We start from the raw sequence: 26,683 nt of genomic DNA on the forward strand, positions 1-26,683 counted from the left end.
GTGAGTGAGTTAGGTTTCTGGCTGGTTTCATGGAGGAAGCAGCCTAGGCAACGGGCTGGGATTTAAGGGCCCAGGCTCCCCCATCTCAAGGGGGGGCTGAGGCATCCTAGGCCTGCCCTGTAACCAGCTTACATTGTGCTGTGCTGTATCCTGGAGAAGCAATAAACTCCCTCTGTTCTACTGAATGGTGGAGTCTGTCCGTGCCATTACGGGGGTGCAGGAGACGGGAAAACCCCAACGCGCCGTCACAGCCGGTTAACTGGTTCCTCGGAGCAGCCCTGCCCATGATCTGCCACAGGTAGAGGGCTGCTCCAGCCCCACAGGGGCCAGGAGCAGAAGCTACCCCCTCCCCCCACTTGGGGCTGCTGGCTCCGGCAGCCCTAAGCTGGGGGGCAGAAGGGGCAGGAAGAGAAGCTGACCCCCCACACTTGGGGCTGCTAACAGACCCTGCTTTATCCGTGATTTTACATCCTTACTCAGGACAGACACGCAGTTAAATGCTCTAACAAGGTTCGACTCGCTCACACGCAGAGGGGGTCCAACAATGAAAACTGGGGTCCGGAGGAGAATTCCCCAAGGGGAGGGGGGCTGGGACCCTGTTGCACAGAGCTCTGACTGCCTGTGAGGACCAAGGAAGCCACTCCCATGATCCCAGCAACTGCACATGGGGACTTTGGCCCCTATCGACCAAGGATTTAGGGGCCCAGCTCCCACTGATTTCAACAGGAGTCAGGCACCTGAATGCTTTGAGGGTCTGGCCTTGTCTCCTGGTGGTCTCCCAGTGGTGGGTATGGTGGAAAACCCTATGACCGACTAAACAGCTAAGGAGCCTCAAAGGGTACGTCTACACTACATCTGGGAGTGAGCCCCCAGACAGATGCGGCAGCTCCGGCTCTCCCAACGGCTGCCCTCCTCCAGCCTGAACAGGCTATTTTTAGTCCTATAGCAGGAGCCACCTATGCCCGAGCCAGGCTCTAAGACTCACTGCGGCGGAGTTCTCTTGCAGTGTAGACACACCCTGAATCCCCAATCTCGTTTATTAAGAAATGAGACTTCTTAGTTTTTTGCGGAGGGATTTCTACCCTCCCCCGAACACAGCAATCTTGACGATCAGCAATCAGACTTGGTCTAGCAGGAAACTTGATTGTGACTAACGATTCCACAAGTGACAAACAGAGAGACAGGCCTCCAACCTAATTAGACTTTCCCCTTCTGTGGGAGGCTTAAATTCACTGCAACAGACTTTATTTACAATTACAGAGTGTGCAGTGACATATTTATCTCCTTGTTCTACATCTAACGTAATTACCACCCCCCCCCAGGCTTGCCTAATAAATCTGCTATATATTTGAGAGAGTTTATCTGTATGTACATGCCTGTCTGTCTGGTCAAGAACTCCTCCTAAACGGTAAGAGGTAGGCTTACTACATTTGGCAGGCGGCTTCCTCTTATCGTTAAAGCAAGGTCAGGGTTCGGTTGTGCCAGGAAAACGGCATGGGCCTGGAATGGGATTGCTTCTCAGAAAACCATACGGAAAAGAGACAGAATCACCAGGCAGATGAACGGGGCTGGCTGGGAGGCACATCTCCCCACCCCCTCTGGTACTGCCCCAGCTCCAAGCCACCCACTCCCCAAGCACCCAAGGGTGGGGGAGGCTGAAGCTCTCTCCACGATTCGTAGGGGAATATTGTTGGCTGTTTCCCTTTGTCAGGGACTGAGGGGAAAGTGCACAGTTTGCTCTAGCGGGGGAATGCAGGGGGCAGAGGAACCTGGATTTGCCCCAGCCGGGGAATATGTACCCCTCCCTGGCTGCATCAGCTGGAGCTGCAGTGGCCACGGAGAGGTGCTTCTCACCTGGCCCTGAGCTGCTGCGTGACAGACCCCAGCAACGCCGGGTAAATCTCATTGTAAATAATACAAGATTCATTTCTTAACCAAAGAGACAAGGGGTCCAGTTCCGCTAACTGAGCTTCCCAAAACGAAAACCAACAAAGCAGAGCTGAAAAAGTCACTGGGGCCATGGCGGCTGCTCCTTCTCGGACCTAGGAACATCGCGGGTCAAATCCCGTCCCTCAACAACCTCTGCGATTCCAGCCAGAGATGCCGAGGAACAGAGCTCTCCCCCCGACAAACAGAGCAGAACGCCGTGATCCTAGCACACACGGGACCCTGCGCCGACACACCCGTGTTGCTATGAGCTGATGATTGTTGCCAGCTCTTGTCTGCACATCTCCGGTCGGGCCTCTGCGAGGGCTGTCTGTTCTCAGCGTCCGCAGGGTACCAGTGTGGTGTGGGTTGGCTTCAAGACAACAGGCCAGAAGGAGACTCCCTGGATATAAGGACCACAGCAGCATCCATGCAGGCAATGCTGGGAGCTTCTACCCAGATCTGGGTTATGACATGGGATAGGGATGTAGACGATGAAACGGTTATCCAGTAAGCATCAGCTTTACCGGCATGCTTACCGGGTAACCACTTAACCTGAGGGCCCAGCTGGCAGGAGAAAACCCCTCCCCTACGGCGGCCCAGACAGCAGGACCTAAGCCATCGTGGGCCAGTGGGGCAGAGCAGCCCCTTAGCCCATGGGGCCAGAACAACCCATGCAGCCTGCAGCGTGATGGGGCCAGGGCCGGAGCTGCCCAAGCTACCCCCGGCCTGTGATTAACCGATTGAACAAATTGTTAACCGGTTAACTATTTCAGGCAGTTTTTACATCTCTAACATGGGGTGGGGGTAGGCCCTGACGCAGGCCCAGTCATGATCACCTGGTACTTTGTGTATCGACTCCCGGGTGACACCAAACCCCTTTGCGCTGGTGTACACATTGGGCATCGGAGACCTGAAGTCCTCGCTGATTAATCAGCTTCATCAAGGACCAGCAGGAACCAAAGGGACCAGGGTAAAAGAACGGGAGAGTACATGATCCGGTCAAAGGACAGGCCAAGCCTGCGGGACTTTATTTTTGCTGTATAATTCTAAGTGAGGGAAAGCGGGTTTGGTAAAGGCGCATGGTCCTTCACAGGGAACGGGCTGTTACAGCGTCACTAGTTCCCTTCTTTCCCCTGGCAACGTGTGAGACTGGAAAACAGGGGTCCTGCCTGAACACAGACAGACCCTGGAAACAACGCACATCTCCCTGCCAGTGACCGGGGGAAAGTAAGAGAGCTTGTTAGGGAGTCCAAACGGAGCCACAAACATTACTGCAGCATGGAAAGGCAGAAGCGGAAAGATGGAGAAGAGAAAGACCCCTCATCCAGGCTGGCTACTGTCCCCTTTGCACCTCTGCTCGGCAGAGATTGCAGACAAGGACACACACTGGATAGTACGTTGAGGGCAGGCATCACGAGAGCCTTGCAAGTCTGTCAGCACAAAGCAGAGCAACCACGGCAGCCTCAGCAATCTAAGCCGAGGGTTTTCACACTAGAGGTCGCACCCCAGGACTGGATGGTAGAATGTCGGGCGCTGGGTCTCAGTGCTGCAGGGGGATCAGGTGGCCAGTGTGGGTGTTACGGCAGCAACTCCCTGCCCGTCCTGGCACCGCAGAAGCATCCAGCAGCAGGCCCGGTTCCTAGGTGAGAGGGGCAGAGCGCACAGGGCTCGTGCACTGCTCCTGCCTCAGGCACTAGCCCCACACTCCCATTGGCTGGAAACCTGCTGCCGGCTGCTTCTGGGCGCAGCCTGGTCTGCAGTGCCAGGAGAGGCAGGAAGCTGCCTTAGGCCCCCTGCTGCACCACTGCCTGGGGTAAGCCCCTCCTGCCACAGTCCCCCCAAAGCTGAAGCCCCCTCCTACAGCCTTGGCCCCACCTTGGAGCCCACACTCCAGTCAAGTTCCGCGGGGTCATCGGCATCAATGATTTTCTTCAACTGAGAAAAAGTTTGAAAACCCCTGGGCCAGTCTACCTTAGCGGAGTGCTACAGCACTGCGCCCCAGTGGGGAGGGCTTTGAACTGGAGGGTGGTGCACAGGTACCATCCCTAGTGTCCACACTCAGGGATTGCACTGGCAGGGTGCAAAAATCCACGATACCAGCCACCTCTCGCAGTCTTCACAAACCTTTCCCGAGCATCTTTAAACCTGCAGGAGAAAGTGGCAAAAGCTGCAGGTGCCTGGCTTCAGAGCAGCATCTTTTCCCCCAGAGATCCAGAGCATCTTGCTTCCATCTTGCTCAGCCTTTGTTGGTCTCGGCCGTGGTCAGCAACCTCCTGGCAGAAAACCTGCCCCCTCAAATCAGGCTGGCTGGCAGTCCAGGGGCCTGCCTCTGTGTCACTGACTCCAGAGCTCCTCCGGTCCTTAACCTCAACCGCTGTATCAGAGGCAGCAGTGCAGGGTGGCAGGTGGATCCGCGGGGGCTGGACCAGGAGCCGCATGGAGCCAGTTGGGTAACCAATAAGCTAACGTCCAGACTGCAAGAAAGCACCAGTAGGGCAAGAGACTGCGGGGCTTGTGCTATAGCACCAAAAACAGCAAAGAGGCTGGAGAGAGGCTGTTCTCAGTGGTGGCAGATGGCAGAACGAGGAGCAATGGTCTCAAGTTGCAGGGGGGGGAGGTCTAGGTTGGATCTTAGGAAGAACTATTTCCCTGGGAGGGTGGGGAAGCACTGGGATGGGTTCCCTAGGGACGGGGTGGAATCTCCATCCCTAGAGGTTTATAAGTCCTGGCTTGACAAAGCCCTAGCTGGGATGATTGAGTTGGGGTTCACAGAATCATAGAATACTAGGACTGGAAGGGACCTCGAGAGGTCATTGAGTCCAGTCCCCTGCCCTCATGGCAGGACGAAATACTGTCTAGACCATCCCTGATAGACATAAGAACATAAGACCATAACCACGGCCGTACTGGGTCAGACCAAAGGTGCATCTAGCCCAGTATCCTGTCTGCCGACAGTGGCCAGCACCAGGTGCCCCAGAGGGGGTGGACCAAAGACAATGATCAAGCGATTTGTCTCCTGCCATCCCTCTCCAGCCTCTGACAGACAGAGGCCAGGGACACCATTTCTATTCCCTGGCTAATAGCCTTTTATGGACCTAACCTCCATGAAATTATTTAGCTTCTCTTTAAACTCTGTTATAGTCCTAGCCTTCACAGCCTCCTCTGGCAAGGAGTTCCACAGGTTGACTACACGCTGTGTGAAGAAGAACTTTCTTTTATTTATCTAACCTACTCTTAAATAACTCCAGAGATGGGGATTCCACAACCTCCGTAGGTAATTTATTCCAGTGTTTGACCACCCTGACAGTTAGGAACTTTTTCCTAATGTCCAACCTAAATCTCCCTTGAGGTTGATTCTGCTTTGAGCAGGGGATTGGACTCAATGACTCCTGAAGTCTTTTCCAACCTGAGGATTCCGTGTTCCCCTCCGATAGGGGCACAGCATGGGCTGAACGGTCGTACCACCTTCCACACGGCCGGGGGCCATCGATCCTTGGGGGTTTGGCCGGAGGAATCCTTTGATTGCTGTAATGTTTTTACAGTTGATGGCACGGGGCTGCTCCCCGCCGTCCGCGCCACCGGCCTCTTAAAATAGACGAGAGATGTGCAACCTGATGCAGCCACTGTACATGCCTTGGCCGCACTGCTCCTTCAAGGCTCTGCCCAGTGGCTACAAACAGGTTTGAAAATCCCCCTGAAATTAAACCCTGACACTACTTGGGCGATGGCAGGGCTCCTCCTCTGGAAGCCGAGTTGGCTCTGGTCCATACAATAAAGGCATGACCTTCACGGCGACCCACGCATTAATCCAGAAATAATGAGACTGACACTAAAACACATGATAAGGGATTTTTTTTTAAGTTCTAGGAATCTGCTCTTCTCGGTGTCCCATTCGTAGTAATCCCCACACAATCTCGTTAGCGGCTCTCCTTGATTGCCTAGCCACTTAGCCAGGTAGGGCCATGTGTTCCCCAGGCTGGAAACTCTCCGTAAGCAACACGGTGAGAGCGGCTGGGTGCCCAGCGCTTTAAAATGTGGCCGTGGGGCCACGTCTGACGAGGGGTGGAGATCTCAGCCCCTGAACAGGTCAGGCTGGAGGCTTGCAGAATCACGCCCCAAAGGAAGGGAGCTTTGTAAGCTCCACAGAGGAGGTCAAGCCACACGGTCGGCAGGACACGACAGAACCTTTCTCTTTGAAAAAGCCTTTCCACTGTAAAATGCCACAAAAAACACCCTGGCGGCTCCACATCTTAACCCTCAACTCCGTCACCACTTCTACCCACAAACCCCAAGCCTGATGCGGCCTTTCACCCTGAATGCCTACCCCCTGTCACCCTCTTGGACTCCCCCCCTGCAAAATCCTCCACCCTATGCCAGAGTCTTACCCTGAAAAGGAGACAGGCCAGAGACTCCATGATGTCCGCTAGAGACTTTGCCATAGTTAGTGATTTTACTCTGGGAGGCCAGATGCCATGGTGATGGGCAGCACTCTAGAACCCTAACATATCTAAAGCAGCCACGAGTCACTGTCCTGTCAGCCTTGTACAACCCCAGGGCCCAGCCCCGATTCCACTCAGGGCCTGATCTCCATGCTTCAACAACAGGGATTTGGACAGCCATCACCCCTTTCCCCCTAGAGCATTGCTGCGGATTTTGATGGGGGGGGGGGGTCACTCCACATTTACACGGGCATAAAGGAGATCAGAATCAGGCCCATGGTCAACAGCGCTGTAAGCGGCCAATGCTTTTTGGAGGCTCACCAGCCGACTTGAGCCCACGACCCTGTCCTCCCCAGGCGAGCGCCCTATCCCCTAGGCCATGCGGGAACCTGCCCCACCACCTTACCATCAGGGCGCCCCTTATCCTTCCTGTCCTGGGGCCATGCAGCTTTTGGCCGTCCCGTCCTGACCCAGAGCAGGCAGGACTTCCAAAAGTCCCGACAAATGGCGCCTTTTAAAAATTTCTCCCAGAGGCACTGAGCTCCTGCTGCTCCCGTTCGCGTCCATTGGAACCATAGGTGCTCCGCACCTCTGAACAGCAGGCCCAAGGCACCCAACACCTCTGGGCGCTTTGGGAACCATGTGGCCCCTGGCACGATCAGCCTCACCCCGACTGAGCCCAAGCAGTGGTGTCATCCATTAGAAATTACTCGCAGGAGACACAGCCACAGTGGTACGAGCCCCGCAGAGCTGATCTCGTTACCGAATAGTTTCCATTAAAACACTGCAAAGCAGCCCCTGGTATCCATGTCAATAACCTGTATCCTTGGAGAACCTGCTAGAACTATTTTCCTCTCGACAAAATACAGGCAAATGTATCCCCCCCCTCCCCTAAGGAAACCAATTTAGAATGATGATACGCCCGTCTTGTCGGGCGCTCCCCCTGGGTGCTTTGAAGATGACATCAATATACACCCAGCGTCCATGTTTGCCAGAATCAGAGCGAGATGATCCCATTAAACTTTCAAAGTCTGACTTCAAAAGGAGTGCCAACTCATATTCCTTCTTACATGAAGCCCCGGCTAAATTTCCCTACAGTTATTTTTTTGGGCCGGGCCCGTTTCAAGAGGCTGAGCTGGGCCAAGCGCGTTCTCGTGCAAACAGGACATGCAACGTCTATTTTTGAGCGAGCAGAAAAATTGTAAAAAACGCGTGGACTAGCAATAATGTCGGCCCGGCCTGCAGGCACGAAGCGCCACGACGCACCTGTTAGCCACGAGACAAACGCGGGGGCTGGGCAGCGTGTATTGTACCGACTTCCCCGCCCACCCACATGCGAGTGCCCCATTTGCAACAGTTCTACGATTTCCAACTGCATGTGTCGCTTGTAACCGTAGACAAGGGTCAGCCTCACTCTGGCGCTGGCAGCCGTTCCCAGCTCCATAAAGCAACGTATCAAACACCCACGGAATCGCCGAGAATACCACGGTGACCCAGCCTACAGAGAACCAGCAGCTCTCCTAGTCGTGCACTTTGCTGGCCACTGCAGATGCCAGGGCCTCCTGATCCTTGCTCATCACAAGACCACTGCACAGGGTGACGGAAAGGAATCCAATTTGGGGCCTGAAGGGCCAGGGGGAAGCTCGCAGGGGAACATTTTGGGGAATTAACTTGCAGCTGTAGCTCCTTTCCCAAATGTGACTTTATCAGTATTAAGCACATGAGGAGCTCCACAGACTGCCAGCCCCAGCTGATGTAGTGAGTGACTCTGGGCAACTGAAGTCATGCCAGACCATGGATGCTGCTGGACCAGAGAGTGCCAGATTAGAGAGGTTCACCTGTACTCCCCGTCTGTCTATATCTTTCTGTTTCCTTGTCTTCTACTTAGATTGGTAGCTCGTTGGGACAGGGGCTGCTTTTTTGTTCTCTTTATACAGTGCCTAGCATAGTGGGGTCCTGGTCTGTGACCGGGACTGCAGGGTGTGACGATAATATAAATAAAGAACAACAGCTGCACAGAAAAGCATGAAAACCTTACTCTAGCTAAAAAGCCGAATAAAGAGAACCCCACGTTGACCAGGCTTTCTAAAATATCGTGGTTTTGGAGGTAGGGGGCTGGCTCGTGATTTCTGAACATATGGGATTGGTGGCACTGAGTTGCACCCCAGGGTGGTCAATTTCTTCTTTGTACGGATGTCACAAACTTTACCCGACAACGTCCTTTCCAGAAACAAAAAATGTTCCCATGAATTTTTCAAATGCCTAAAAGGGTGTTATAAGGAGGAGGGAGAAAAACTATTCTCCTTGGCCTCTGAGGATAGGACAAGAAGCAATGGGCTTAAATTGCAGCAAGGGAGGTTTAGGTTGGACATTAGGAAAAACTTCCTAACTGTCAGGGGGGTTAAACACGGGAAGAAGTTGCCTAGGGAGGCTACAGAATCTCCATCTCTGGAGATATTGAAGAGCAAGTTCGATAGGCATCTATCAGGGATGATCTAGATGGTGCTTGGTCCTGCCGTGAGGGCAGGGGACTGGACTCGATGACCTCTCGAGGTCCCTTCCAGTTGTAGCATTTTAGGATTCTATGAATGCAAGAAAATTAACAGGTCGAGCAATTTGCTTTCATATTCTCCTCACGATGTTCCCCACTAGCCCTTTACTTCAGCCTTGGTGAAGCCCCCGCCAATCAGCGCTCTGTGCCATGCAGGGACTAATCTCAGATGTTTCACTGGCTGACTACCCCATCTGCTGATCCCGGGAGCAGTCATTTTCCCCAAAGGCGGCACAAAGACAGAGAGTGGAAGAAATAATTCATTTTGTTTGAGCTGTGCAGCGGACGCCTTGTCACGTCAGCTCTCTGACAGCCCCATAATACAAACACAGACACTCGCTGGGCGCCTCAACCCATCGGGATCAAAGAGACGGTTTCAGTCAGCAGCAAAAAAAAAAAGAAGCAGCTAAATCAAAGTCTTTGCTTATCTTTGCTTATGAAAGAAACGTGTGAAAAAGGCTTCCTGCCAGGCAATTAGTAACCAGCATCTGAACTACTTACTGCACATGCACCCATCTCTCCACTGGGTTTGTTACTATCTTTATCCCCATGCTATAAATGCAAGCAGGTGGGCCCCTGCTCAGAGTGCCCTCAAAAGCGGGCCAGTTCTGGCATCACTCAACCAAGGAATTAATTACTTTGGAGCAAGCTTTTTTGTGGTGCGGGCAGGTTGCTTGAATCCATTAAGGAGGCTTTTGAGTCTGCTGAGGGAGACCAAAGGCAAACACTGACCGGACCGGAGCCCTGCGTCTCTCTCCTGAATCCGAGCGACCAGTCTCGGATGCTTCAGAGCAAGGGGCAAGAAGAGATGCATTTATGGGTTAACCTGCCCCCGGAGCAAATTTCCCCTGAGCCCCTAGCAGCTAGAGTCTGGATCAGTGGCATAAATTGGGGATTCTTCTCTGCCAGATGCGCCACCTCATCGCAGGGATGTAGCCATGGGTGGGCCTGAGTTTTGTACGTAGGCCCACGCCCCTCTAGCCTGCCCAGTGAGCCAGCCTGGAAAAGGGATTGGGGGAGAGGGGGAAGGGCTTATCCTGCTATGTCCCGGCGTTCCAGCCAGGAAGCAGGGCCAGGACTTGCTCCCTTCTGACAACTCACAGAACCAGGGCCCAACAGGGTTGTGGATTTGCTTCAAGACAGAGTCGATGAGGCATAGCTGCTTTTATTAATCTTACTGCGTCACTACTGTTACAGGCTTAATACTACCAGATGGTTACACTGCTCCTGCAAAGGAGTACACCAATAAGCACAGGCAAAGCAATGCATAAAAGAGTAACAGGCGCTCGGAAATGCTTACGCCTCTTCAGGCCTGTGGGAAGTCCCGTTCCAGTTACCTCACACCAAGCTGCAGTGGATGTGGCTTCAGCTGGGGGACCCAGGGCACCCTTTGAGGTCTAGGTCCCTGGAGAGACTCAATGGACATAGGACTCCCTACACTAGTTATACTACAGTTGTTTACCAGGTGTAGACGTACCTGGCTCAACGCCATTCTTATCACTTTTATAAGCGGAGACTGAGGTCAAACTTGCTTACTGCTCAGTTAAACAGTGGTCCCCAACATTTCTGTGCGGCCGCTGATTGAACAGGGCCGCCCCCGCCCCCGGGTGCATGGGCAGTGCCTGGCCCCTGGGCGCACAGCATATGGGCAGCATTGGTCCCGGGCGTGCAGCGCATGGGTGGCCCCGCCCCCAGGTGCGCAGCGTTTGGGTGGTACTGCCCCCGGGTGCACGGTGCAAGGGCTGTGCTGGCCCCGGGCATGCGGCATATGGGTGGTGCTGGCCCTGAGTGCGCAGCATATGGGCAGCCCCAGCTGCAGGCGCGCGGCACAGGAGTGGAGCCAGCGCCGGCCCCGGGAATGCGGCACATGGGTGGCGCCGCCCCCAGGCACGTGCACGGTCCCGCCCCCGGGTGCATATGTGGCCCTGCGCCCGGATGTCCTGCGCATGAGCAGCCCCGCCCCCGGATGCCTGGCACCCAGCAGCCCTAAAAGGTTGGGGACCACTGGCTCATTAGTTTCCCAGCTCAACGCGTGGGTTAAAGCTAATAAAGTCCAGTTGGCTTGCAGGGTCCCAAGCCATGCTAAGCTGGGAAGAGCAGGGATGGAAACTTCCATCCCAGGCCTGCTAAGCTGCAGGACCCACATATGATTTTCATGTGGCTTACCCCCCATCCCATTCCCTATTCTTGCCCACACACCTGGAGTCGGGGGACCCACCCGAGTGAGCCCTTCTGGCCACACCACCGCCCCACCGCACAAAGGAGGCTGCAGTGTCACTGGGTGCTCGGAGAAGAGCAGAGCTCACAGGGAACAAATAACCTCGACAAAGCAGGAAGCTGGTGTCCGATACATGTCTAGCTACCAGGATTCGGCAGCGCTCAGCCTAGCTAGGGCCCAGGGTTTCCACTAGAGTGAGAAGACAATGAGTTTCCTGGAAGTGGAGACAACCGAGAATCTAGGCTCCTTCATCCAAGGGGAAGCACTTATTCTCGAGCAGAGATTCCCACCATCAGAGACCTTCCCTCCGCGACCTTCCCACCCCTGCTCCACATCCGTTGGGATCAGGAAACACGAGACAGAGCTGGCGCTGCAGCCTGGGATGAAAGCGCCCTGTTTGGGATGTCTGCAGATCTGGGCTGGGCCGCCAGGCACAGCGGACGGTAGACGTATCACGACAACGCCCGGAGACTCCGTGCCCAAGCAGGGCCCCGTTGGACTAAATACTGAACACGGCTAAGAGTCAGCACTTGCCTGTCAGAACGTACAAGCGATACAAGGCAAAGGGGGTGGGGAGGGAAAATGCCCAAGGGAGTTAGGTTCCTACATCACTCGAAAGCTTTTAGAGGCTTGGAGTCAGAATGCAGAGGTGCTGGCTAGATCAGAAAGCAGGGCAGGGGGTGTGCTCTGAACCTGCAGCTTGCTCCCCTCTTAGGCTGTGTCTAGACTGGCAAGCTTTTCCACAAAAAGTGCTTTTGCGGAAAAGCATCCTGCCAGTCTAGACGCGATTTTTCCGAAAATGCTTTTAATGGAAAAGCTTTTCCATTAAAAGCATTTCCGGAAAATCATGCCAGTGTAGACGTAGCCTTAGTGTCTGTCTATACAGCAAAAAGCCCCCCCAAGGAAAACCCAACCCTGGAGCCCCAGCCTGACCAGGAATGTTCACACTGCTACTTTTAGCTTGGTAGGCGGAAGCCCGCCCGTCTCCCCACTTTGCAAGGGGTCCCTATAGGAATGGCATTCAATGCTGATGAGAAGTTAACAACAACAAGCCTGGCCTTAAAAACTCCCAATGGTTTTAAAGACAGTGGGAATCAGCCAGATGAATCTTCATTCCCACAACACCCTGCCTCCCTTCACCCACGACTGAACAGCAACCTCCTGTGGGGCGGTTGGCCGGTTCACAGCCATGCAGCAACACAGCAGCCGAGCCGAGCCAGGGAAGGCAAATGCTACATGATGGTGTTGAAACTCCAGTGGGGAGTTTGAATTCAAACATACTCCATAGAGATCCCTTGAACTAACCCCTTATCCTTATTGCTGGACACTTCATTCTCCCTTAACAACCAAGCCATTAATTCAGCAATGAAGGATGCAACACCACCTATTGGTCTTTGTTTAAAGAAATGTGGGATATTGATTAAATGTCTCCCATTAACATAGCACTAATTTGGCCACGTCCGGGCTGAGATGGCACTCTCCTCCAGAGACATGTACTTTAACCAAGAGGCGGACTCGCTTTTTATTTGCACTGCCTCAGAAGAGGAAGACATTATATAGTTTTCCTTTTAACGGGTTTTATTCACTGCCACTGTTCTTTACTGAGTCACCATTAGGGAAGTGAGAAGGGAATCGGTTAACCGGTTACCGAGTAAGCATCATCCTTACTGGGTAAGTTAATTGTTACCAGGGAGCCGTTGCCGCTTCTGGCTCGGTGCGAGGCTGCTGACTTCCAGCCCATGAGCCTGGGAGCAGTAGAGTTGAAAGTCCTGGCCAGAGCGGTCTCTGCAGGGCACTGTGGGAATCCTCCAGAGACCAAGTACTTCGATTTTCACAGCTCTGCGCCTGCACTACTGTAAAGTCGGCCATGTAAGGTCGGATTTAGCATCCCTCTTAGTGAAAGCAGGAGCACCATAATTGACTTTAATGGCCTTTAAAGTTGACAGAACGGGGTTGGGGGTGTGGATTCACTGTTTAGAAATTTGACCTAATGTGGCTAATTTCGACAAACTCCCAGTGTAGACCAGGCCTGAGTTACTTTCACCCCTGCACACATGAAAAATTCTGCAGCCAAGAGAATTTATAAGTGTGCCCGCGGGGGAGGTTATTGCTGGCTTCTTCATTGCTTTCTGGTGCAGGAAACATTTCAGCAACGGGCTAATTCCATCCCACCCACAGCTTTTAACATCTACAACCTGAGAGCTTCGGGGCCACCTGGACCTCTGCTCCCCCTAGTATGCGAGAACTCTGCTGGCATTGGCTGCCTCTCATACCTCATGCAGGCTGCTAATGCCTGCTAGCTCTCGGTCAGGCCCCTGGTGGGACGGGACTGTATAAGCCAATGACGGTATTTGTGCAGCGGAATGATTAAACCTTCTAGGCCATGATGGAATCCCTCAGGAGTCTTAGGGACCGCACAGCCATTCACACTCTGGAGAGACAATGAAACAGGCATGGGCTTTCTTAAAGGGATATGGTGCAGGTGTTTACACAGGAGACCCAACATAATACACCACCAGAGCCCCCGCCTGCTCCCCAGCACAATCCACCCTCCATAGCCCTCACCTGCTGCCAGGCATCGTGCATCCCAGAGCCTGGGAGCTGGCGTGTTCCCACAGGGCTGTAACAAGGATTTTGAAGGGATGCAACTGGAGATTCTGAAATTCCAGAAAGGGCTGGAAATCAAGGAGCGACTGCCCCATTCACCACAGGCCACAGGCGATGACAAAGAACGGACACACAGAGCAGCTGCCAGGGAGAGAGCGGGTGGGTTGCGGAGTTGGCAGGGGGAGCAAGAATGGGAATTTATTTAACGTCTATAAAAGGGGGGCGGAGGCCCAGAGTGCATGTCAGGAGACAGCAGACCCCTGGCCCCAGCAGGGTGGAACGCTGCACTGTTAGCGTCACCCCGGTGGTACTCAGACATCTGTGGCCTTTATCACCCCGCTGGCGTGACACCCTGCACCTCTTCCGTATCCTAGCGCCTCCCTGAAGCATCATTTTCAGGGAGAACCAAATGCCGACGTTTCTCTTTTTCTCAGTGGCCAAAGACAAAAAGGAAAAAAGAAAAGCCCCAAATCCCAGAGCTGAGCCCTGCACAAGCAAAAAGCAGGAACCATTTTGAACATTTTTATCCAAGAACTCTTTACCGCTTTTCCACCAGCTCTACTGAAATTGCACATAAACCCAGGGATGCTAAGCCAGGGAGCTATTTGGCATGGGATTAAGTCCAGCCTAATTCAAAATGGGACTTTTTGATACCCTGAGAATCTAATAATCAAATCTACACAATTTCCTCACAAAAAAGGTCTGGCAAAATCACGCAGCGGGATCAATGCCCTTTTGCCTCAATTCATTTCCAACTCACTTGAAAAGCCAATTGGTCTTTGTACGGCTAAGAAGCCATCGCTGATGGGCAGCGAAATTAAACGGGGTTCTTCAATACGTTGCCCTTTGGCTAGAGGTTAAATGAAGGGGAGGGATTAAAAACTGTAGTTTAATCAGTAAAATCTTTCTAGCGTGAATTAATCTCCTCGGCTTTCCAAAGTGTCTCAGCTTTCTCCGTTTACTTTCAAATATCGTCATTCAAACTCCCTTTTGGAACTGGCTTTACTACTATAAACCCCAGGAATGGGTAACATACCACTTGCTAGAACAAGGAAGACTTAAGCTTTGCATGGAGTCAGGCCAGCCAACTGGCAAAGGCTGCCTGCGTAAGAGGAAAAGCCTGCGTGTCCAAGTTCAACTAGAAACCCTTAGCTAACGCAAGGCCAAAAGGAAGCAAGTATCCGCTGGCAGTACAGGTGACGGCTCCAATATTTGGGTTTGGGCAGCACTCATCATCAGGTTGTTTAATAGGCTCCAACAGTTCCGTTTCCTGCTCAAAAGTACCATATTCATGAAAAGAGGCTTGTCTCCCTGTCCCACCCAAAAAGAGGGGGGGGGCATTTGCTACAGATTCTCCGAGCTGCTTCCTGCCAGTCCAAGCCATATCCAAACCAGCCACCCTACAGCGCTGAGAAACTCCCAGCAGATCTGTAGCCTAACCCCAGCTCAGACAGTGCAAACTCCGATTTTGGCAGGGTTCGGGCAGAACCCAGGTCATGGGAGCTATTGTAGCAGGAGTCTGACCAAGATACAATCTACATTTTGAGCTCTGTGCAACTTCCTCCTGCTTTTACCTACATCCTGTTATAGCGCCGTGGAAATCATGCCCCTCCCCGGAAAAGCTGGCCTCGTTTGGGGTGACGCGCAGCCTGGGTGGATACCACAGCCCCATACAGGCTGTGCCCCCCTCACTAGGTTGTCTCACTGGTGCGCCTGATTACTCCGACAGGCAGTGTTGCCTAGTGGGCAAGGCACTGACCGGTCTGGATTCGGTTCCCAGCGGTGGCACTGATTGGCTGGGAAGCCACTTCTCCCTGTGCTGTGTTTTCTCTCCACCCTCTGCCTGCCTTGTCTGTTTGAGTGGTGAGAGCCATGGAGCAGGGGCTGTTTCACCCGGTGTGCGTACAGCACCTAACACAACAGGATCCCGATTCAGATGGGAGCTTGTAGGACCTACCATAATACCACTCCTAAGAGCCCTATTACTGCATGGCGTACTAGGTCTCTAAGCACAGTCTGTCGATCCAGAAGATTTCCAGCACGAAACGCCCCCTCATTTCCTCACCACCTGGCTAATGAGCCTGTCCCAGTGAAAGCGTCTACACGCGTCTTGCCTCCTCTTTTGAACCGGATCATTAAACAGTCAATGCTGAGCTGGGCCAGTGGGTGCAATGCTACCGCCCGCGCCTCTTTGCCAGCCTGAAAACCCTCCGTGACCCCTAAACTCCTTGACAATGACCACAGCAAACGGCAAACTTCTAGGGTTACCAGGTGGCTTCAAAAAAAAAAAAAAAAAACGGACACACTTGATCTCTGATGGAGGTGGGAAGGGTCACTGCTGGGAGGGGAGCAGGGCTGGCTGGGAGAGGGTCTGGGGGAGCAGACCAGTCAGAACCAGACACGTGGCAACCCTACCTGAGAGTTATTAAGCAAAAAAAATAAAGAAATAAAAAAACCCAGCATGGCCTCTTTAAGAACAGGGCCCGGTTGCTTAGGTTTGCCAGGTGTCCAGTATTGACATTTTAGGTCTCCGGTATTTTCTGAATTTTTTACCAGCCAGGAGGTGAAAATACCGGACTGTCCGGGTCAATACCGGACACCTGGCAACCCTACAGACTCCCCATGCTGGAGTGAGTGAGGGGTGGGTTCCAGACATGTTGCCAACCTCTCTGCAGGCCTGAGTCAACACGCAGGGTACCGGCTGATCCGGTCCCACTGAGTACTTGCGAAGTGTTGCCAGGGGAGACTGTGAAACCTGCTGAGTAGGGCAGGACCCTCACAGCTCTTAGCGATGAGCATGCATAATGCTAACAGGTGGAACTGAACCTGGGACCTCTTTCAGCTAAGGCTGTAGACTGAGCAAACGCATTCTCTCTCTGTAAGCGGTCTCAGTGCTACTCCACGGGACAGTCAACCACACCCTGTCGGTGTGTGTTACACATGCTCCTGAGCAGACGGCCCCCACCTGCAGACTGAGCCGCCTGTGGGGACCTACTCAGCTCCCCCCAAGGGGTCCAGCCAGGTTCAGAACCCCCAGATCCTCCCAGGGAAAGGAAGGGCTAACCACAGTGCACAAACCGGCACTGTGCTCTGTCAGCGCCTGTGTCCACACACATAAGCATCCCGTGAAGCTCTGCCAGGAATTCCGGCTTTTGTCCTAAAACGCTGCAACGTTTCTGGGTCCATGCAACCCAAGGCAACTCTCCTGGTTCACCCGGGCAGTGTTTGGAGTTGCTAGGTTGCCAGGAGACCTGCAAAGCCCAGCTGATGTAGGCCGGGCTCTCCTTGGTCATTGCAGGATGCTGACGGGCAAGCAGGCCTTGCCGCCTCCTTTCTTCCCCCGAACCCCAGTGCTTAATTTGTACTGAAAGAGGTGCCAATTTTGTACATACATGACTCATGCAGCAAGTCCAGAGGTGCCGGCACTGTGAGCCGCTGGGCTGAAGGGTGCTGCGGCTGAGCCCTATGGGGCCCAAGCCCTGCCGTGCCCAAAGGTACTGGGGGCTCAGCTCTGCTGGGCCCAGAGGCTCCGCCCTGCCGGGCCCAGAGGTAGGGTTGCCAGGTGTCTGGTTTTCGCCTGGACAGTTCAGTATTTTGGCCTTCTGTCCAGTAAAAAAAACAACAACAGAGAATACCAGACATGTAAAATGTCCGGTATTTTCAGTTTTCCTTGGAAGGAAGGCCGGCGGCATCTGTGAGGGCAAGGGGAGCGAGGAGCATGGTAATTTAAAGGCCCAGCGGCCTTTTTTTCCCTCAAAAAGATGGCCAGCAGCATCTGCGAGGGCAGGGGGGAGCGAGGAGCGTGGTAATTTAAAGGCGCAGCAACCTTTTTTCTCTTTTTTTGCGTAACAAGTTTGGTCTCCTTTTTTTTTCCCCCTCAACCAATTTTTCCCTGCCTGTTCAGGATTTTTTGTGAAGGTATCTGGCAACCCTACCCAGAAGTGCCCAGGCTCCGCCCTGCCAGGCCCTGGTAAAACTTAAGCACAGCCTAGCCCTCCCCATATGATGTCACACTTGTTGCCCCAGGATGTCACAGATGCTTGACTGTGCACGATTCACACAGGAGGAAGAGGCTGAGTGGAGACAGCTGCTCCCGCAGACACACCCAGACGTACCCAGTTAGTGCCAACAATGGAGAAAGGACACGCAGGGATGGTCCATTAAATCTGGGTACCACAGAGGAAACAGTCTTTCCAATATTCTTGCTGAAAGCTGCCCATCAGGTGCCAGCACCAGCCAACAGACAGTATTGTCCAGGCACTCCCCGCGACAGGACCCTGGAAATACAACGAGGGAGCGGCAAAGCAGCCAGAGCTCACAAGCCCTGCTGCTTGCCCCAGGATGCACTATCCCCAGGCAGCACAGCCGGGCTGAGCCACGCTGAGGAGTGGGCACCCTGCCACCCGCACAGACAAGAACGAGCACAGGCAGCCAAGAAACAATCATGCAAAGTGCATGTGACGTGTGTGCCGTGGGCTGGAGTCCCAGCTGGGAATGTGCAGAGCCCCTGATTTCAGGTTTGACAATGGAGACTCCCCCAGAGCTAAAGCCAACAGGCTGGCAGGTAGCAGAGCTACAGAAGGGCACACGGGAGTAAGGATGTTAACTAGCAGTTAATTGACGAGTCAAGTAGTCGATGGAATTTCTAGTCGATAGGCACTTCTACATTCTTCCTTAGAAATGTACAAGAGCCCCTGGAACTCCGCATGCAGCCCAGGGCCAGCGGGAAGTCGGGCTGACTCCGGGATGCACGCAGGTGCCAGCTTTGAAATGCACAAAAGTCCCCAGCGGGAGCTCTTGCACATTTCAAAGCGGCAGCGCAGCATGGAGCCCGGAGTCAGCAGGGGACTCAGAGTCTCCCGCTGACTGCAGGCTCCATGCTGCATTGCCACTTTGAAATGCCACGCTGGAGCCAGGGTCAGCCGGGGAGTCCCCAGCTGGCTGCGGGTTCTGCACAGCATTTCCACAGAACCCAGGCTCAGCTGTGCAGCGCTGCCACTTTCAAGTACCCTCTGTTCCTCTCCCCCCGCCATGCTCCCTCTATCTGACAGGCAGCAAGGAGGGGAATCGGATAGTCGACTAGTCTTTACCATCCCTACATGGGAGCGGACATCCAAGAGGGCCACAGGCAGGCAGATCCCTCCACTCCAAGAGACTCTCGCGTCTAAGGAGCACTGCACTCTCCGGCAGTGGTGGGCAACCTGCGGCCCACTGGGGTTCTGCGTGGGGCCCACAAGGCATTTTGTTTGCCCATGTGCAGGGTTTCCAGCATGGATGGTGAGTGATGGTACGATTGGGGGAGTCAAGCCCCCAGCCCCGCCCCTTCTGCCCAGACCCTGCCCCTCACAGGAGCCAGCCTCCCCCAGCACCACAAGGAGGTGAGATGGCCTGCGGTCCTACACTCCCCGCACAAGCGCATGGGGAGGGTGGGCACTTGGGGGCAGCAACACTCCGCCCCCAGTACACCAACAACAGGCGTCCTGGGGGCGGAGTATCGGTGGGGCAGGCTGCAGGTCTGGGAAAGCGCCGGCTTTTCCCCGCCTATTACACCTGCCGCCCCTGGTTGCCAGAATCCACTGGTTTCCGTTTGCATAGGGTTTTCCCTATCGGTATCACTAAAGAGACACACACAAAACGCCAGGGCCCGGGCAGCGAAGGGCCGGCCAATTGCACACAACTCTGGTGGTGAGAGCTGCGCGCTCTGTCTGCGTCCAATCCCAGCGCTGCACAACCCACAAATTCTGAGCTCGCCAGCGCAGCGAGCAAACCTCCCCTATCCTGGGAGGCCGTCTCGGTTCCGTCAATCTAGCAGCCATCGAGAGGGAGGAGGCCACGCATGCGGCCCACTCCGTAGCTCAGGTGGCCAATGCCTGCTCTCCACTCCCCACGAGGAGAAGCCATGCTGAACAGGGGCCGAGCATGGGCTCCTCTCTGCAGCATGCTCCAGAGAAGGCGAAGCCCCTTGTGCACAGGGAGTGAGGGTCCGGACTGGCTGCAGAACTGCCCTGATTAGCCAGGCCCGACTCGCTGAACGGCACAGAGCACAGGCGACCCCCAAAGGGCTAACAGGGAGAATCCCACAGAGGCTGTTTGCGAGACACTGTCAATAGGACAACACCCGAAGGCCAGGCCTGAAAACGCTGCCGGGAGTCAGCCACACAAACGGGCCTTTTCTGGTTCTTCCACGTGGCAGCGACACGCGGAAGGAGGAAGCGCTGAACGTCGGGATCACCGTCCAGGAGACACAGTCAGGCTACGTCTAAACTGGCAGCTTCTTGCAGAAGAACTGTTTTGCGGAAGAGTTCTTGCGCAAAAAGTCTTCCACAAGAGGGCGTCTACACTGGCATGTGCTTTTGCGCAAGAGTGTCTATGGCAGTGTGGACGCTCTCTTGCGCAAGAAAGCTCTGATGGCCATTTTAGCCATAGGGGGTTTCTTGCGCAAGAAATTCATGTTGTCTGTCTACACTGCCCTCTTGCGCAAGGGGCTTATTCCTTGCGGGGAGAAGAATAACTCTGCTGGAAGAAGCCCTGTTTTCCGACGCTAGACTGTAAATTTACTTGCGCACGAACGCGCGTGCAGCCTAGACAGCTGTTCTTGCTCAAGAAGCCACCAGTGTAGACGAAGCCTCAGTGACTGTTCGGTGCAAGAGGCAGGGCTTTGTCGAGTCAGGACTTAAAAACCTTGAGGGATGGAGATTCCACCCCCTCTCCAGGGAGCCCATCCCAGCACTTCCCCACCCTCCTAGCAAAATAGTTTTTCCCAATATCCAACCTAACCCTCCCCCACTGCAACTTGAGACTTACTCTTGTTCTGCCACCTACCACCATGGAGAATTAGGGTTGCCAGGTGTCCAGTTTTCACCCAGACAGTCCTTTATTTCTGGCCCCTGTCCGGTAAAAAAAATACCAGACAGAAGGCCGCTAGGGACATTCTTGCCCTGCTGTGTCTGTCGTGGGGAAGCAACCTTTTTTTTATTTTGTTTTCTGGGAGGGGGGAGGGGGGTGTTTGGTCAACAACTTTCCTCTCCTGCTTGCTTCTTTTTTTTTTTGCTTAACAAATTTGTGTCTCCTTTTTTTGGTGAAAGCATCTGGCAAACTTACTAAGAATGGCCTGTCTCCATCTTCTTTGAAACCCCCTTCAGGTAGTTGAAGGCTGCTATTAAATCTCCCCTCACTCTTCTGTAGACGAAATAAGTCCCGACTGAAGCAAAGCCAAACCCATTGGCCCATTTCTCACGGAGGGTACCCAACAGCCATCCACACAGACCCTTGTGGTTTCTGGTCCCTCCCAACCCCAGCTGCATTTAAATGGGCACCTCAGAGCATTGCCTGAGCCATTCGGCACCTGCATCCGACCAGAGCCAGCTACTGCCTCTTGCTTTACACCCGCAACAGTAAACATGCAAAACCAGCGATACCGGGAGAACACACTCTTTGGGCTGGAGTGCACGTCGGAGCCTGGTTTATGAGCTACTCCCTGTTCCTCATTCTCACAGAGGGTTTTCTGCTTCGAGTGGCAGGTGTCTGGCACACACACCCAGCCCCATCCGTGAGCTGTTCAGTTTGGCTGGGCTGCAGACAGTGCGGAAGAGGTATTTATAAAAGTCACGTTCATGGGATGAACTGAAACTACCCTGCTCAGGTTTTTATTCCAGATCCCCTCCCTGGGATTTCCAGAGGCCGACACAGTGCTTGCCTCTGCATGGCATTTTTCAGAAAACTTTTTACTACAGCTGACAAAAAGTCAGTGAAACGCCAAAACTTTTGTTGTTTTCATTGACTTTTTTCTTCAGCAGTTTTCACAGTTTCATCAAAAAACAAAAACAGTTTTCAGCCCCTAAAAGCAGAGCATTTTTCAGAGTGGTTTGCTTTTTCCCCAGGCGAGAGGGTGGATGGGAAGTCGTCAATTAAAAAATGAGCATTTCATAGAAAACGATCACCGTCTGCAAACTTTCAGTGTCGATGGGAAAAGTTATTTTTCCACTAAACACGTTTCTAACGGAACATTCTGACCCATCCTACATTTTATCCTAAGCGCATCCGTTTATAACGATAAAACTTACAAAACTAACAATCAAAAGGGACTTATTGGAAGTAACTAGCCTTGATAGGAATTGCATAAAAAGGACACAAGAGTATATTTGTGCGGTAGCATGACATACCGTAACTGCTGATACTACCAAATCCAGGCACTTATTCTGGGAGTTTCTGCTATTTCAGGTGGGCTACAAAGTTTTGAATGGAACAGGGCCATGTGGAACTCCATGGATCTTAAGCATCAAAAGCAAGAGGGCATGAAGCAAAGCTAAGGAGTGATGGGGAGGTTAGCGAAATGTATATGTGGACAGCAGACAATAATATTAATACGCTGCTTTTCCAAATTACCATCAATCCCAGGATCTCAAAGCACTTTTCACAATCATTTACTACATCTGCTAAACTTCTGAGAAGGAAAAGCAACTCACCAGGCATCCTGCAGAGAATATTTGACCAGAAGACAGAACCCACTTGAGCACGGTCCTTTTACAGTGCTAGCAAGAAAACCCAGGAGTTCTGACTTCCCGGCCTCCCATTCTAACTAGCAGAGCTTGCTCACGCCTCACCCAAGAATTACAAACAGGACCCAGCAGTCCTGGCTCTGAACATCCACTGAACCCACCAAAAATTAACCGTAAGAGCAACTACGGAATTTTTCAAGAGAAAACTTTTTTTTTTTAAATCCAAAATGTCATTTCCTCAGCGTTGAAACTCTTCATCGAAACGCCTCGGTTTCCGTGAAATTCTTCTCGGGATGGAATTCCAGGGTGGAAGAGAGACAAAGTCTTGGGCACTTCCTGGGGACGTGGGAGAGAGACCCAGATTCGAGTCTGTGCTTTGCTTGATTTCAGCCTGGTGGCTTCGCACTGGGCTATCCTGGGAGGCGGAGAGAGAGGTTTTCCCACCAGAAACACGGAAAGCTCCCAGCGCCATCCTGCTGCAGGGCAAATCCAGACACCGACCCCTTGACGTCTCCCGCCAAGAGGGAACCTCGTTTCCCAGGAGGCCTTGCAGCCAGCACACATGGGAACAAAGAGCTTGAGGAGAGGTCTCCTCTACGTTATTGGTCTGGGCCCTACCATGGGGTGAGAGATGGTCCTTGTGGGGCTTCGTCTGTGGTTTGATTCCCTCCCACGTGCTCTTGCGGCCGTCTGGGTTGCCGGTGTCACCGTCTCATTCTCCACTGAGCGCACGGCGCCCCTCTGTGATGGGGATCCCCCGCTCTCAGGCCTCTCCAAGCCTGTGGCGGGTTTCACCCAGCCCCCCAGTTCCTGCCAGGACTGCCCGAACCAGTTCTGTCACGACACTCTCCGGAGGGTCCTCGCTCTCCCGCCTGCTGAGTGCTCCGTGGGTTCATTGAAAGGGGGAGGGTGACCCCGTTAACACTGCATGGCTTTGGCTGTTCATTGATGCCAGAGCAATTGTCTTGCCTTCTTCCTTAGGCTGGGGAAGCAACTCTGGCAGCCCACAAAGACCCGCACCGCTGCCGTACGGACCCGAACGAGGGGCTCCTCCCCGTCACAGCAGCGGGGCGCCAGCAGGGTGGGGGAGCAACCTGAGAACCGGCCATGGTTCCTGCTGCTCTGCCATTAGCAGAACCCAGGAGTCCTGACCGCCCCTCCCCCAACTTCCCCTGCTCACTCCTCGCCTAAAGATGGGACTAGTACACCTCCTCCTTCCCGCTCTAGCTGGTAGGTTACACTGCCCTCCAGAGGCAGGAGCAGAACCGAGAAGCCCCGACGCCCAGCCGGTCCCCCGCCCACAGCTCTAGCCCACCAGATCTCCACTCCTTCAAGCAGGAAAAACATGTGCCACGAACTCCAGAACTTGCCTTCATGCTGCAGCATCACAGACGTACTGAAGTCACAGCAGCTCCGCGGGTGGGGATGGGGACTCCCCCTGCTGGGCACTGCTCACACACACACACACACACACACACACACACACACACACACACACACACACACACACACACGAAAATCAGCCCCCACCCCAAAGAGCTGGCATCGACCCGCAAGAGAAACAAGCAGACCCAGACCGTGGGAGGAGGCGCACAAGGGACCAGCTCTCGGTCGGGACACCAGCTGCCTCACCGTCCCGCGTCTATTTAAGAACCGCACCTTGGCTCCTGACGCCGCCGCCTCCGGCACTATCAATCAGCGCTCTTCGTTAAGGAGCCATCGTTCACTGAGCATCTCCCGGGGCAGCCGGGCGTGCGCGGTGCCCGATGATCCATGTGGAGCTGGGAGCCGCGGAGGCAGGGGCACAGTGCTTTATTTCCTTCAGTCACGTCAGTGTAACACGACGAGAATGCTGGCTATGCACCCTCAGCAGCACACTTAATGCCGGCTGAGAAGCTGCGAGTGACTAAAACTGGGGGGTGAATTATTAGTGACTCAGCCGACGATTTTGCTCCTCTGGTGGCTTTTTTTAGCACCGCGTGGACAGAACTTACTCTGCAAACCCCTGCTGGGCACAGCCACTCGCTGCTCTCACTTGTTCCCTAAGCTTTCAGCAGCCCACAATCCAGCCCGAGATCTGAGCTTAAACCTCGTCCTCCGAGCCAGAGGCTCATGCACAGCACAGGGGCAGCGACCGGAGCCGGGACACAGCGACCGGAGCCGGGATACGCATTCCCCACAGCACAGACGCGGCTTGTCAGTTCCACCATTGATGGGCCTGTGGTTCCCAGGGATGCCAGCATGTTGTGGTCCACAAAGAACACTACACGGCCACCCACCGAGAAACGGAACCACACAAGCATACGGTGGCATCACGGCGTAACTCAGGTGTTAGCGGCTCAGTGGCTTTCCTGGTCTGCACTCCGCACGCACGAGGCTTTTCTGTTGGGAAATAACATTTCCCAGGACAAAGATGCTCTGTGTGGCTGTGCCGTCTCTCCCTATGTGTCCGTGCAGCACCAGGACAGGGGGGTATTGGTTCTGTTTGGAGCCACATTCCCTGCTCCCAAAGTACATCTAAAAAAGAACAGAGACCTGCCCAAGTATTAGATAAGGACTCACCTTGAGCGGCATTACCGCAGTCTTGCACTCCTGGTAAGGTTGGCCGGCTGCACCCTGCTGCGATCAGTGTGGCCAGCTCACGGGATTTTATCTCAAGTGCCCTACAGTTCGAGGTTTCTCTTCAAATCCCTGTTCCTGCAGTCAGGTGACTGCACGAGTTTCTCAGCTTTTCTCTATGAAAAGCAGCCTCCTTCCCAGCCCTCGGGGTTCTGGAGAAAAGCTTAGCAGCCTGGTTCCTAACAGGCTCAAAGGCCAGGAGGCAAAGAGACAGCAGCCAGGAGCAGCTGTTTGCAAAGTCCTGCGATTCTCACGCCAATCTGGTGACTTCAAAATGCTCAAATGCAACAAATTCCAGCCTCCAAAGGGTGGATCCGTCCATAGCTCCTACCCCTGGCAACGGCCCCTTGCCAACCTACCAGCCCTTTTTCCCAGGAGAGAGCTCAGGCGTTGGGGAAGGGGGCCCAGACAGCAGCAAGGGAGTTACAGAATATGCAGCTTTGCAAACACTGCTCCTCGTGTTCACGGAATGCAGCATCCAGTCCAATTTAGACTTTCCATAGACCCCAGCTCTAGAGCAGGTGGATCTGAAGGCCAATAGTGAGCCAGCCTTCTGGAGATTTCAACATTCACTGTTTAGCTACCACTCTCGTTCTTTCACACATGGCTGGCTCCCCCATCACCCTCTCTCCTGGAAAGGCCGGGAAAAGGAAAATTTTCCTCCTGCTGGAGTGGGAGGTCTCTACGACTCACCTTTCCCAGCTGTTGTCTTTGGTGCCCTCTCTTCTCTCTCCTGCTGCTTCCAACTCTGTCTAGGGCATCAGAACAAAACCGACCCAGCTGGTCCCAGTTCCACTCCTGCCACTGGGCATGACTGAGTAGTATCAGGGCGTCCAGCGTGGTAGGTCCGAGGCGTACACAAATGATGCTGGTGCCACAGCACCGCAGCCGGTGGGTCAGCTCGGCTTTCGCTAGCTGCGCAGGGGCAGGGTGGGTGTGAAAACAGGGCAGACAAGGCGGCGTCTTGTTCCCTTCTGCAGCTGGACTGTTCTGGGGGCAATCTGTGAGAGAAACCCTGGCACTGTCCACAGCAGGGAATACCTCTAATAGTAAGTAAGTAGCCCCACACTGGTCAGCGTTCTGTGGACAATAAATCGGCCCCCAGAACAGAGCTCTCCTTGCCACGGCCGACATTAGCACAAATGGGCGGCTTTTTTTCTACGTTTTCCAGTTCTTCCACAATGTTTCCGCTCAGCTTTCCAGATCATCCCTTTCCTTTCTCTTACCGGGTTTTTTTTTTCCCCCATGGCAAAAATAAATAAATAAAAGAATAGAGAATGGAGGGGAGGGCTTCCAGATGAAAATCCTAGAATCCTAGGGGCTAGAAGAGACCTCAAGAGTCCAACCCCCAGCCCAACCCCAACTAAATCTACCCAGCCAGGGCTTTGTCAAGCTGGGACTTACAAACCTATAGGGATGGAGATTCCACCATCTCCCTAGAGACCCCATCCCAGTGCTTCATCACCCTCCTAGGGAAATAGTTCTTCCTAATATCCAGCCTAGACCTTCCCCACTGCAACTTGAGACCGTTGCTCCTCGACAGGAGTGACTATCTGCTGTGATTCTGAGCTCCTTCTCCAGGGCACGACCAAAGCAAAGCACACGAAGGGAACCCTGTGTGGAGAGGCTGGGACAGGCAGAATCCCCAGGCATTCACTGGGGCCAGTCCCCACCTGGGCTGGTTCCCCTAAGAGGGGGGACTAATGGTGCAGCCTCAGCCAGCTTTACCAAATCCTCTTACAAGGTTCCTCGGCATAACTGCCAAAGCCCCTCTAGAGAATTCCCAGGAGATGCCACGCCAGCCAATGGCCCTGGAGAAGAC

General features: G+C 53.8%; 1 protein-coding gene across 4 annotated transcripts in view; it reads right to left on the reverse strand.

The window, feature by feature from the left end:
* Window positions 1-26,683, reverse strand: part of LOC102463920 (zinc finger protein 385C) — a 222,168-nt gene that overhangs the window by 160,033 nt on the left and 35,452 nt on the right. The window contains exon 1 of one of the 4 annotated variants that reach the window (XM_025188595.3): window positions 23,902-24,025. The exons of 2 other annotated variants lie outside the window; for them this stretch is intronic. The gene's annotated coding sequence lies outside the window, so the exon portion shown is untranslated. Of the gene's footprint in view, window positions 1-6,314; window positions 6,401-23,901; window positions 24,026-26,683 lie in introns of those variants that run through there. One more of the 4 variants, XM_025188594.3, reaches the window with a different exon arrangement.

Source organism: Pelodiscus sinensis, chromosome 29, assembly GCF_052426305.1.
Source record: "Pelodiscus sinensis isolate ZL-2025 chromosome 29, ASM5242630v1, whole genome shotgun sequence".
NCBI classification, from domain to species: domain Eukaryota; kingdom Metazoa; phylum Chordata; order Testudines; family Trionychidae; genus Pelodiscus; species Pelodiscus sinensis.